Source organism: Notothenia rossii, assembly GCF_949606895.1.
Source record: "Notothenia rossii genome assembly, chromosome: 9".
Lineage (NCBI taxonomy): Eukaryota > Metazoa > Chordata > Actinopteri > Perciformes > Nototheniidae > Notothenia > Notothenia rossii.
In genome coordinates this window covers 79,482,203-79,495,694 of record NC_136907.1, presented here as the reverse complement: position 1 = coordinate 79,495,694, position 13,492 = coordinate 79,482,203, and the positions used below count along the sequence as shown (strand labels likewise).

The following is a 13,492-nucleotide window of genomic DNA, read 5'->3' as shown; positions in this document are numbered from 1 at the left end:
GTTAAGCACTTGTTAAACCGTGTTAGCGCTCGTGTTGAAGCGAGACACGTCGTCAGGTCTTGCTCTGCAGATATCTTTCTTTAACTATTTAAAAGGAAGACTCAGATATTTTTAGAATGAATCCAAAGTCATGATACACTGAGGTTTCTCTTGATGCTTGGGAACGTTAAATCTGAGGCTGTGTAGGCATACTTGCCAACCTTGAGACCTCAGTAATCGGGAGCATTTGAAAATCACCGCGGGAGAGGGGGGGGGGTGGATCACCGGAGATGTTAGGTTAACATTAAGATGCTTATTGTAGTTCTAAGTGCACTGCCTTGCGGCCTGTAGCACCATCCTTGATGGAGCATATGTGTGGGCTGGAGGAAAGGAGTGAGCAGAGGGTGGAGTTGTCGATTCTTGTTCTGTTTTCTGTGACTATCTTCCTCACCCTCTCAGTTGCGCGCGCTACTAAAGAGACGTGTTACCATGGAAACCAAACAATGGTGTAGCTGTATTAAAGTCCGAGTGGAAACAGCCCTGAGTAAATCAGATTTTGTCAGAAATGCGGGAGAAATATGACCCCGGGAGGAAACCGGGAGAGGGCAATGAAATCAGGAGTCTCCCGCGGAAATCGGGAGGGCTGACAAGTATGTGTGTCGGTCTGTTTTTGGTCACTAGGTGGCAGAACACAAAAAACATCATTGTTACACAGACTCTTTACAAAACATATCTTCTCACTGTGTCGTTACGACTTTATATACATGAGATAATATACATGCTATCATTTCAATGCCATTGTCCTTCCCTTTTTTCTATGTGTCTGAGTGTATTCTAGGACTTTTGTTAATTATTATTGGCTAAATATGATTTTTGCAATAGGCAATTCGTTTATTTTTTAGGTTATTTAATTCTCAAAATTAGACAGAATAGAAAAGAACATAAACCTTGATGGGTTTTTCAAATAAACTGCACATTAATGTCCTTACTTGTATCTGGTTCTGGCTTGTTTTGGAACGTTTGATTCCCTACCACAGTAGGCTACAGCCATTTTGAAAGTAATTTTGTTCGTGGTTTTTGTTCCTTTTTACAGTGCATTTTACAACTCACACATATTCAAGACATAATGTGTATCAATGATATCCTATGATAATGATAACCTGCAAAATAAATACTTAATATAGGCAGAAAGGGCGTTTGTTTCCAATGTTATGCTGTTCTTTTAAACAGTTTCCATTGCAGTGGAAAGGTAGTTGCTTTTGAAGAGTTGGCCTCGGATATCTTCTCCCAGGTGATTCAAAAACACAGAGGACCCAACCTCAGTGGGACCTTCTCTGTCCCGGTGCTCCTCGTTATAACTTCTATAAAAAGACAGATATAAACCATGAGGCTGTTGGGAAATGATCGTCACACAGCCTCCATCTTGCCTGTAAACCCTGTGACTCCACTTCAGTGTAAACAGCACCAAAATAAACTTTGAGAAAGAAACTTTAAACACAGTGTCACGCTTCCTTTGACACAAATTCGAAACGTCCAACTTCCTCATTCCTGTCAGGCGGACTTTAGTCAAACACATGCAGAAGTCCTATTAAGCTTTAAATATGCACGTGTGAAACTACGCCTGGTTTCCCTGCACTCTTTTTATAGAGAGTAAACACTTCATATTTTCACCTTCACACTGCAGAGAGTAACTCTGTCAAACAACATAAAACAAATGGCTGTGAACGAATAAAATCACTTCCTCATTTCACTCCCAAACTCAGTCAACACACCTAAAACTGTGTGTGTGTGTGTGTGTGTGTGTGTGTGTGTGTGTGTGTGTGTGTGTGTGTGTGTGTGTGTGTGTGTGTGTGTGCCTAGCATTACTATCCTTGTGGGGACCTAAATCTGTTTACACAGTCACGTGAGGGGACTCGCCTCCCTTATGGGGACATAATGTTAGGGTTAGGGTTAGGGTTAGGCATGTGTTGGTTATGGTTAAGGTTAGGATACGTCTCCAGGAAATGCATGCAAGTCAATGTAATGTCCCCTGAAGGGATGTATACACGGTATGTATTTGTATTTATTTATAGAAGGACCATGCATACGAAAACATTAATCTCAGCAAAGAGAAGAGATTCAATACGCCAGATTCTAGCTAATAGCTAATTTCCATCTGTGGTCCTCGTGGGTGTGTGTGTGTGTGTGTGTTTGTGTGTGTGTGTGTGTGTGTGTGTGTGTGTGTGTGTGTGTGTGTGTGTGTGTGTGTGTGTGTGTGTGTGTGTGTGTGTGCCATGCACTGCTAACCATCAGTTTTCTTTGTTATAATGAGAGGCCGACGAGAAAAACGAAATGCAATCGCAAAAGTAGATCATGAATGGAAAGTACGCAACTTGTTGGTGGTCACTACACGGTTGTATATGTTGGACAACCATAAATGCATTTCAAGCTTGTGGGAAATGCAGTAGAAGTCGTTCAGTTTGCTCACGTTGAGCGGATAATAATGTAAATATAGAATATATACAGGTACGAATGGAGAACCTTCAATTCATCAGATATCATTGGTGTTGTCTTACATTTTAATTTAACTCTTTTTGTATTTTACAGTGACTTAAATTCACTTCTATATGGGAGCAATTAGGGTATCTTTGCTAAGGACACTTGAACATGTTGATTGGCTCCCTCCGATTGGTAGATATTTACCAATCATCCCTTGAGCCACAGACACATTGTTCACGTTATAAATACTATAGTGGTCATAGATTTTCCATTTTCTACTTCTCAAGAACATCTGGATGTAAGGATGGGCTAAGCTAGTAGCAGCTAATGCAGCCTGGAGCCAGTCGTCACTCATTAAAGTAGGAGAAAAGGTATGAAGTGCAACTCAGCTTTTATATAAAGTACATACATACATCAAAACATACATGAGACATCTTGCCCAGACACGAGAACCAGGATTAGATGAATGCTGCGAGGCAGTCAGCATCTGGCTGTAGCTCTGCACTTCATTACAGCGTCAAACACAACCTGCTTCCATAACACTAGCTTAGTAAATATGAGACACTTTCCCACAGCATCTACCGGTACTCACATCATCCACCTATCATTATCAGTCTTTACTTTAAGGAAGAAAATACTCTTTTGTGTCTCATTGTAATGATATTCAAGCATATTAGTAGAAAAAGGTACTGAATATCTTCAAATCAGCTCGGGTTAGAGTTAGGGTTAGGGTATTGTGTTGATTTGAATGGTCCGTCCAGGTGAGTAAAATCACCTCGAGGCAGCTTTTTATTTACCTCATATGGTTTAAATAGGACCGCAACTAACACAGCGTCAACTCATCAATGAACTCATTATTAATTATTCCACATCTCAGTATTTTTCTGAGAAGTTAAGACTAAAAACTGACCTATTGTGTTAAATTCTCTACTTTCTTTGCCGCGGTAGTGACAGTAGTATCGGCAGTGGTGACTCAACCTGCAGCTGCACCCATTCCCCACCTTCCTCTACACACACACAGACACACACACACACACACACACACACACACACACACACACACACACACACACACACACACACACACACACACACACACACACACACACACACACACACACACACAGTTTTGTGTGTTTAGCAGCCTCCTATTGTCCTGCTCCATCTCTTATGCTGTTGGATAACGAGCGTCCGTCTGCAGGCTGACGGTTTAATTAAGATGGAGGCTGCGTCGTGTGAAAGTGATCCGGCTGATCACATGACGAACTGGAGCCTCGACAAATAGTGCTTTTGTTTTTTTTGTAATCTTTGACATAGAGGAGGAGGAAACTGATTGATCTATGAAGACAGCTGAATACAGAATTGTTTATAATTGCTCAATGGCAAAAAAAAACGGCAGCTTGGCAGTTTAAAAATACCCAGAGTTCAGTGATCTTTAGCATCTGTAGTCCAAACGTATTAGGGAATACTACAGCACGGTCACATGACTTCACGTCACCACCGCTAAGCTAAAGGTGGCTAACGTTGGGCTATAAAGGAACTACAGCACGGTCACATGACTTCACGTCACCACTGCTAAGCTAAAGGAGGCTAATGTTGGGCTATAAAGGAACTACAGCACGGTCACATGACTTCACATCACCACCGCTAAGCTAAAGGTGGCTAATGTTGGGCTATAAAGGAACTACAGCACGGTCACATGACTTCACGTCACCACCGCTAAGCTAAAGGAGGCTAATGTTGGGCTATAAAGGAACTACAGCACGGTCACATGACTTCACGTCAACACCGCTAAGCTAAAGGAGGCTAATGTTTGGCGTGATGACGATTTAATCGTCTCATTTAGACACTTGTTAGCAACCTCCATTTTAAATTCACCAGTGGAGTATTTACTGACGTATTTTATGTTGTAAAAAATATAACAAAACAAAAATCAATTTAGTAAATGTGAGAAAAAGCTTTTGATATTCTCTGACAAAAAAGACAATATCTAACACAAAGATTATGAGAGAATATGGCAAGAAATGTATCAATGCCATGTCTGCTCTCTTTTCTGACACACACACACACACACACACACACACACACACACACACACACACACACACACACACACACACACACACACATACACACACACACACTCTCTCACACCATGAGTGTTGGTAATGGATGAGTCACAGCAGTAACTTCTCATCAGGTGTCTGTTTGTCTCCTTGCAGCAGGATGAATGAACGGACTCTAAAAATATGAGAGCCAATCAGATGGCACACAGACGGGTCACATGACTACAGTTGCCACGTTGCCATAGCGATCTTATAACAGGACACAGAGGGAGCTGTGACATCTTCAACGCCAACACAATAAGAACAGCTTTAGAAGAATATTATAGCTATAAAGCTCAGTTTTAATAACATGATTGGAGACTGGGTATTACTGTGTGTTTCTTCTCAGACAATTATAAAGAAAATTATTATAAAGATTATTTTCGTTACTTAATTGTTGTATTAATAACTAGCCTATATATTGTTTATTTACTTGGAGGCATGTTTGCCCCATAATTATACATCAGAGTCACATGACGGTGTATGAACCAATCAGAATGCTCCATTTATCCACGTTATTAATGACTTTTTCTAACACATTTCTCACACGTATCACAGACCTCTCTATAGGAATTGAGTTCAATCAAGAAGCTTTAATATTAAGCAAAATATACTAAATGTGCATGTGCTCAAAATGCAAAATGGCACGTTGGATTATTCCCGTTATATATCGTGTAATTGAATTGCACGAAAACAAGATTTTAATATATTTTTCAAATAGAGCTACACAAAATGCATGACTTTTAATCAAGTTTATCATATGTTTTATATAAACCCACATGCAAATTAACTAAGCTTTTAGCAGTGGGGATTCTAGAGTCTGTGGGGGCCCTAGGCAAACATTCACTGGGGGCCCCTCGAACTAGGGGGGCGATGCGGTGCGGAGCAGTGCGGTTATGAAGCAGCTTTTGACAGCGTGCTATGCAGGGGGTTTCCCGAAATGTTGTTGCAGAAAATTAAAGGGGGTTTCAGGTTGTCGTTGCTGTGGACATTTTCAATCGACCTTCTTTGGGGGCCCCCTTCTGGTCTGGGGCCCCAAACAGTTGCCTGCCTTGCCTGTCCGCAAGCGGCGCCCCTGGGTTTTAGATAGTTGAACATATATATATATCCCAAAATGCAGTACCTCAAAAGTATTGCAGTAATGCTTACTTACTTTTTTACACAACAGATAATATATACATTTAAAAAGTCACAATGGCGCCCCACACTGATAACTCATATTCCCAAAGGAGCACTACATACATATTGCATGGATATCATGGAAATAAATTGAAGAAAAAACATTAAATACACCATTCCACTACAACACAATGGATAACAGAAGAAAGTGTCGGACATTGTTCCAGCTCAGTAAAGCCACTGATAGGAAACCCCATATTGACCTCAGATGGTTTAGTTATAGGGCTGCAGCTCATGCAACGTTTTATTATTGATTAACCAATTGACTATTCATATAATCAATTAGTTGATTAGTAAAAGCTCCATAAAAGCCCCAAAAATATTCCATTAACAAATATATAAAGCAGACAAAAGAAGCTTCAAGAGAAAGTCTGCCATTTTATTCTTGATAATGGCTTTCACGATTAATTAATTAATACATTTTCAATCATCGTTAGTATGTTGTCTTTACGCCAATTGATCAATACACATTTTTCAGTACAGCATCACTTAGATCTACTGCATCATGTTTCATTAAAAACAGCATCACTGGCATTGTGGCTCACACTCAATCCGATTACATACACACACACACACACACACACACACACACACACACACACACACACACACACACACACACACACACACACACAAAGAAATCATTAAAAAAAATTGTATTTCTAATAAAAATGTATTTCGCTATAAATGAATAGACGAATAATTAAAACCCCTTCCTCCTCTTCCTCTTCCTCCTCCTCTCCATCCTATTGATAGGCAAGGTGGCATCTCTCGCATCCACACCCTGCTCACACTGCGCATGCGTGCCGTGGCAAACAAAGGAGCAGGCTCTGAACGGACGGAGGATGGACAATAAAGTTTGAAATAACATGCAGCAGCAACACGAGCCAAATGAGAGGATGAACTTAATTTAGGAGGAGGAGTAGGGGGGTTTTATCTCTAATTGTTCATCATCCCCCCTTCCTCATCCTCAAATCCCCCCCCTCCTATTCTTCATCCTCCTCCATCCTCCACCTCCTCAGTGCAATAAAAAACGGAAATATGCGATTAATAATTCATCTAAATCAGGACAAATGTGTGTAGTGTGTAGTGTGTGTGTGTGTGTGTGTGTGTGTGTGTGTGTGTGTGTGTGTGTGTGTGTGTGTGTGTGTGTGTGTGTGTGTGTGTGTGTGTGTGTGTGTGTGTGTGTGAATGCAGCTTCACACCTCCACACAGACAGACAAAGAGAGAGGAGGGTGGGGGGGGAATGTTTACCGGCTGTAAATGATGAGGTAAAAATACAGCCTGTGATTTTTATATAATAATAATTCAATTCAGGGAAATCAATAAATAACAGAGAGAGAGAGAGAGGAGACGCTTATTTGCTGATTTCCTCAATAAAAGTGTAAAGAAAAAAAAATTGTCTGAAGCGCGTGTTCCTCCAGACGGTACACACCCCTTTTTAAGCTCGTGCACATTTTCCGCCTGGATAAAAAAACAGAAGAATTCAAGAAGAAATACTATCTGGAAATGTTGTTTAAAAACCAACAAATCTCCCTTTTCATTCTATTGTCTGTCTTTTCTCGCGTCAAATGTACCGCTTCTTTTGTCTTTTTGTTTCTCATGCAGTGCGCTACCCCAAACGGAGAGATGAGCAGAAAAAAGAACAAAAGGGATGAAACAAAAACAATTAAAAATAAACAACAAGTAAAAGCATTCCAAAGAGCTGTTTTGGGGCTGAAAGGAGAGGAATAAGCAGGTTTGTTTCTCTTACCGTGCACTCTGAAGTTCCTCTGCTCCTCTGCTCCTCGCGCAGTTTCAGTAGCGGCTGCTGGGTTTTTTTGCGGCTTCTCCTGCGCGCCCGGCGGCTCGTGCCTGCTGCACGCGCATCCATACGCACACGCACGCGGGTGGATTTTGCACGCATGCAAACACACATAAGCACAATGCTTCATCTCTATTGTAGGCCTACTCCTATATAACTATTGCTATAATAAAGCATTATGATACGTCAAATGTGGACTCTTTAGGGATCCATATTTGGTTGTCACAGGATACAATTGTACTTTATGGTAATTTTATCGTAATACTCTTACAAAAAACCCAGTAACATCCCTCTAACGTGTATCATAGCTCACAGGGAGGTTACTTGCTTTAAACACATTTCGTCTTTGTCTAAAACCCCTTCTTCCTGGGAGATGTGGTTTTATAACTCGCGTTTTTTAATATAAGGGGAATTTTCTCTGCGCATGTTTTAGCAGTAATACGGCTCCATGCTCAGTGTGTGTGCATGAATGTGGTTTCTGTGCGCCCCCTGCCCCTCACTGCACACACACTGACTGTCGATCAGTTTACATGACTTGTTGATGCATGAATGAAAAACATTAAGACAGAACATTATTAAGTGACATTTAGGTCTGTAATAATACTAATTAAAAAGATAAGTCAATAGAATGTGTAAACAGTGGACACAATCTAGAAGAATACTGAAATATGTAAAGTAATTGATTCACTAGTGCTTGTATTCAAAGTTAGGTCAATCCACATATCAATAGTTTTAGCCCGAATAATATTAAAAAAGACATATCCTTTTTCAAAAACAATATCAGTAAAATGTATAAGTAAAGGGTTTCTTATATTTACCTACAGAAGGGATCCATTGTATTTGTTTTAGGAATATAACGTGTCATTTCATTCTTCCCACTGTGTTGTAGTACTCCGTTTTAGGCACTAGATGGCAGTGTTTGCAAATAATTGAGTTGTTTCATTTGTTCCTATAAAAGCAAATGAAGAAGACAATGTGTTTTCTTAAATGAACAGAATTTATTACTGGAGAATATGTTACCTTTCCTTCTGTGTGGCAGAAATGGTTTTAATCCAATGTATGTCATAGGGAAGTGATGCACTTTGGTCTCCTGTGGCCACAATGAGTATTACATCAACAAATAACAAAAAAAGCTAAAATCATCCACCTTGTGTTGTACTTTTTTGTAGATAAAGACATTTTGAAATATTCACTAGGCAAGACCTTTTCTCTATTTACCCGTTTTACCGAAAATGGATCCCCACAGAAACAAAAATGTCTTTCTTCCACGGTTTCTTTACAAAACAGATATTTTCTCACCAACTAACCAGGACAGTTGAACACCACGAGTACGAGTGGTATTCCATTGTTGACTTAATTAAAGTTTTACATGCAGAATATAATTGTACGAAGCTGTTGTATAATGCGATGTCTCTACATTTGCTTGAAGAACGAGCATCCTGAGTGATTCAGCAGTTTGTTATCAGCTGCTCCGTGGGGATTTACTGCAGCCCCCTCCCCTCCCTGCAGCAGGAAGTGTGTGTGTGTGTGTGTGGGGGGGGGGGGATTACGGAGAGGTCAGTTTGTTCTGGAAGAGTCTGTGCCCCGACTGACCGACCTCTGCTCAGAGCGGCTGATAAACCCTGTCAGCACTGAGATGATCCTCTGCTGAGAGCCTGGAGGCAGCGCTGCACACGCCTCTGGGTGTTTGTCTTAAGGGTCACAGGGAACAGCTTTACTGACAGGGACACAACGAGCGGTTTGGCTTCATGTGCAATTTAGAGAGTTCTGCCGGAACATGAGGACGATAGAGGGAGTTCATCCTGGTTTCACTTCAAGTTAAGGTGGTTAAAGAATGAATGACAGCAGATATTGAATATAGGGGGAAGGGATGAAGAAGGACCGTGTCTGTCTGTAGTAGAGACTTAAGTAGCTGGTATTTGGAAAGAGGGATGAAGGGTCAAAGGGATACAGGGAGGAATGGATGAATGGTCAATGGGATGTAGAGATAGAGGGATGAACGGATGATGGGAAGAAGGGATGATTGTATGAAATAATGTAGGAAGGTAGGGATAAAGGGATTTCTTTTTGGTGTCTATCTACGCCGGGATCCGGAGTCGTGGATCATGAGTCCTCGTGGATTCATCTTCCTATTATACACACATGCATTTCCTCACATTTGGTCTACCTACGCTGTAAAATGTATTATCTCTTCAATTTACACACGGCATCTATTGCACGTCTGTCCGTCCTGGGAGAGGGATCCCTCCTCTGTTGCTCTCCCTGAGGTTTCTCCATGTTCCCCTTTAAACTGTGGGGTGTCTCTGGAAGTGTTTCCTTGTACGATGTGAGGGTCTAAGGACAGAGGGTCTAAGGACAGAGGGTGTCGTATTGTCATACTGATATTCTGTACAAACTGTGAAGTCCACTGAGACAAATGTAACATTTGTGATATTGGGCTGTATAAATAAACATTGATTGATTGAAATATGTAGTGATGAAGGGTCAAAGGGATGTAAGGAGGGATGAATCAATGCAAAAAGGGATACAGGGAAGGATGGATGAACAGATGTTGGGAGGGAGGGATGAGGGTTGAAGGGATGAAGAGCCAAAAGGATGTAGGAAGGGAGGGATAAAGAGACGAGGGTCGAAGGTATGGAGGAAGGGAGGAAAGGACAAAAGGATGTGGAGATGTAAGAAGGGATGGATGGAGGTACTGATAGAGAGGGATAAAGGGTCAAAGATATGAAGGGAAGGATGGATGAAGGGATGAGGGTCCAAGGGATGAGGGTCCAAGGGATTTAGGTAGGGAAGAATGGACAAAAGTGTGTAGATATGTTGGGATGAGGAAAGGAAGGGATGAAGGTGTGAAGGGAGGGAAGGGGGCCGTCATTATATATTTTACATTGAAATAAATCCTGTCTTTGTTATCTTGATATCCCAAAGTGTCTGACCTCCCCGTCGTGAGCAGCCCGTATACCTGCGTGAGCATCTGATGGTGGTTTCCATCTGCAGAAGAATCCTCCGGACGAAGAGCTGCCCGCCCTTTGATCATCACTTGGAGCTGAAGAGGCGCTCGTTGCCACGCAGTGAAAGCATCGTTTTATTGAAGTGAATTTACGGCCTGGGGTTAAAAAGCCGTTTCAAAGATCAGAGTCGAGTTCAAACGCAGCTTTGAAGCGCGGTGTGGAGACGAGTCACGACACACACACCAGTCTCAAAGAAAAGACATTCAATAGTGCGAGAAAACATTTCATTTACATAATAGTGAAAGTGAAATGCAGGGATAAGCAATCACATTCAAATAGAATGAGGTAAAACAGAAAGTAACCTGTCATTGTGACTGTAAAGAGAGTCACGTGCTATAAACAAATACACCTGTCTCTCCTCTCTTTAACTTTCATTTTGATTTGACCCTGGTTTCAGTTCAATCACACAGATATCTCTATTTCTAGATCCTCTGATGGGGCTTACTCTGAAAGATAGACTACCTAAGGCGCAGGTGCATGAGACCATTGCCAGCTTACATACATTTCTCTTGGTGAACAATAAGTCTTTCATCCAAAAGATTAGGATTTAAACAACAAGTTAAAGTAATATAAGGCTATTTGTCTATAAGTTAAAATGGTACAAGCAATGATGATTTCTCCGTTCTTTATACATGGTGAATTTAGATTCATCTTGTAGAGAGAAGTTCTAATTTCCATCAAAATCAAAACACATTTATTCCACTTTTACTATTTGGTTGTTGGAGATCAACTCAAACACAAACACAGCTTTTTGTATGTCCACTATTCCTCTCTATCAGAGCTTGATATTAATACCCGGGCTCAGAGTCTGCTGCGTCATCATTGGTCGGTAAGTGGTGAAGATTAGCATTTAGCTTTCAGTAATCACAGGGAGGTAAAGACAGGCTTCACTGCATGTAATTACCAACCCCTCCCTCCCCGAATCAGGCCTTGATGAGACTTCCAGGAGTCTTTGAACGTTTAAAAGGACCCACTGAGGGGGTCTCCATAGATTAATGACGGGTCATCCACAGGTTTTGAGTGGTTGTCAACAATAATAAGGAACGTTTTAGTGTCTCTTAATCTTGTATAGGGTATTATAACTCATCATGTTACTTTACTAGACACGAACATATAATAATGTTCTGACATTTTGCATTCATGCAGCTGGGCTGGTAACAGTGGTAAGTCACAACTATAGACAAACACAATGTGCTTAAGCTAACACACACACACACACACACACACACACACACACACACACACACACACACACACACACACACACACACACACACACACACACACACACTTATAATCTTTCATGTCTTTAATGAACAGACCCATTACACATTCGAAGCGCAGGTGGACAAAGGAAGTGAACCCTTGGATTCAATGCCTGTAAATTCTCCAAAGTAATTATTTGTGTGCTAGTCGTTAAATACAGATAGTGTTTGTTAATAATTGTAAGTTAGGTGAAGATCAGACCGTTATTTGGAACACATTTATACAAACATGCAGGTTATTCCGAAGGGTTGATTGACTTTTTAAACAACAGTGTTTTCGATGCATCAGATACACAGAGACACAAGATGTTACCCGTCTCTCCATCCTCTCCTTGTCCTCCAGGTGTTTTCGTCCTCCTCTCATCACGATGCCAGTCAGGAAGTCGCTTTTGGCTTCATCACTGAAACTCTCAGCAGGAGTCCCGGCAGAAAAAGTCCCGACCCCGTTATCTCACATCTTTAGGAGCAGAGAGGAAGGACTTGTTTGTCTTCCTCTTCCTGTTTGAGACAGTTTCAAGTTTGGCGAAGAATCAACCAACAGAGAAAAGTGGCTCCTGTTATCGTCATGGCGATGAGTCCAAAGGAACAAGATACTGGTAGAGTTATATTTTAGCTGATGTTCTATCTCTTTACTTGAGAGTTCATTTTCATGCCATTCTTTGCAGCCTGCAGTGAATCCCTAACCTTAGTAATACTAATGAAATATAACTTTCCTCAACAAAGTTTAACCAAACTAGACTAAAATAATCTAGACTTAAAGGTGGGGTAGGTAATTCACTTCAGAAACACTTTTTGTTATATTCCATGGAAAGCTCTTAACATCCCGATAGCAATGAATATCTTAAATGCTTTGACAATAAATCCATAAACATCTGTGGAAGCCGTGGCGCTGTAAAAAGCACGACCAATCATCTGAGCCGGCCCGGCTAAAGTAACTGGATGGCCTACCTGCCTGTCAGCCTTCCATCTGTGCACAAACTTATCTCGTGCCCTCATTGGTCATGTGCACGTTCGTGTGTGTTGGAGGAGGGGCTCTGTAAGGAAGAGGCAGATTTTTTCCGGCTGTGTATTTTTTCAAATTCTAGCGCACTCGAGCTGGTTTCTCCAAAATGACATACCCCACCTTTAAGTAAACCAAAATCAACTAAAATCAAGCCAACTTTAACCAAACTAAACCTAATCAAAATAAGCTAAACTTAGCTAAACTAAACGTAGCTATGGATAAGCTAAGGTAATCATAACTCAACTCAAGTCAACTAAGCTAAACTAAGTTAAACTATACTAAGCTAAGGTAAGCTAAGCCAAGCTAACCCAAACTCAACTCAACTAAGCTAAGATACATGTAAGGTAAACCCAGAGATGTTCACAAGTCTTTTTTTGCAAGTCCAAGTCAAGTCTCAAGTCTTTGTGGGGTGAGACTTGATCAAGTCTTTGGTCACGAGTCAAAGTCAAGTCTCAAGTCTCTAAAAAATAAAAGTCTCATGTCTCTTCTGGTTGTAATAAGCCTTCTATTGTCTGCTGCTATCCAGTCTGTTAAGAATACTGCACAGCTATATCTAAGAAATTCAAAGCATTTACTGTATTATTATCACTCCTATATCTATTAGCATACAATATCAGTACTGATTAGTTGTTTGTTATATGATCACTTTAAACAGGCTATTGCAATATGAG

At 40.9% G+C, this 13,492-nt stretch overlaps 1 protein-coding gene across 1 annotated transcript in view; it reads right to left on the bottom strand.

Annotated features, from left to right (window-relative positions):
• The window catches only part of basp1 (brain abundant, membrane attached signal protein 1), a 64,013-nt gene extending 56,375 nt beyond the window's left edge, over nt 1-7,638 (bottom strand). Inside the window, exon 1 of the mRNA XM_079652025.1 lies at nt 7,495-7,638. The gene's annotated coding sequence lies outside the window, so the exon portion shown is untranslated. The remainder of the gene's footprint in view (nt 1-7,494) is intronic.
• Between the last annotated feature and the right edge of the window lie 5,854 nt (nt 7,639-13,492).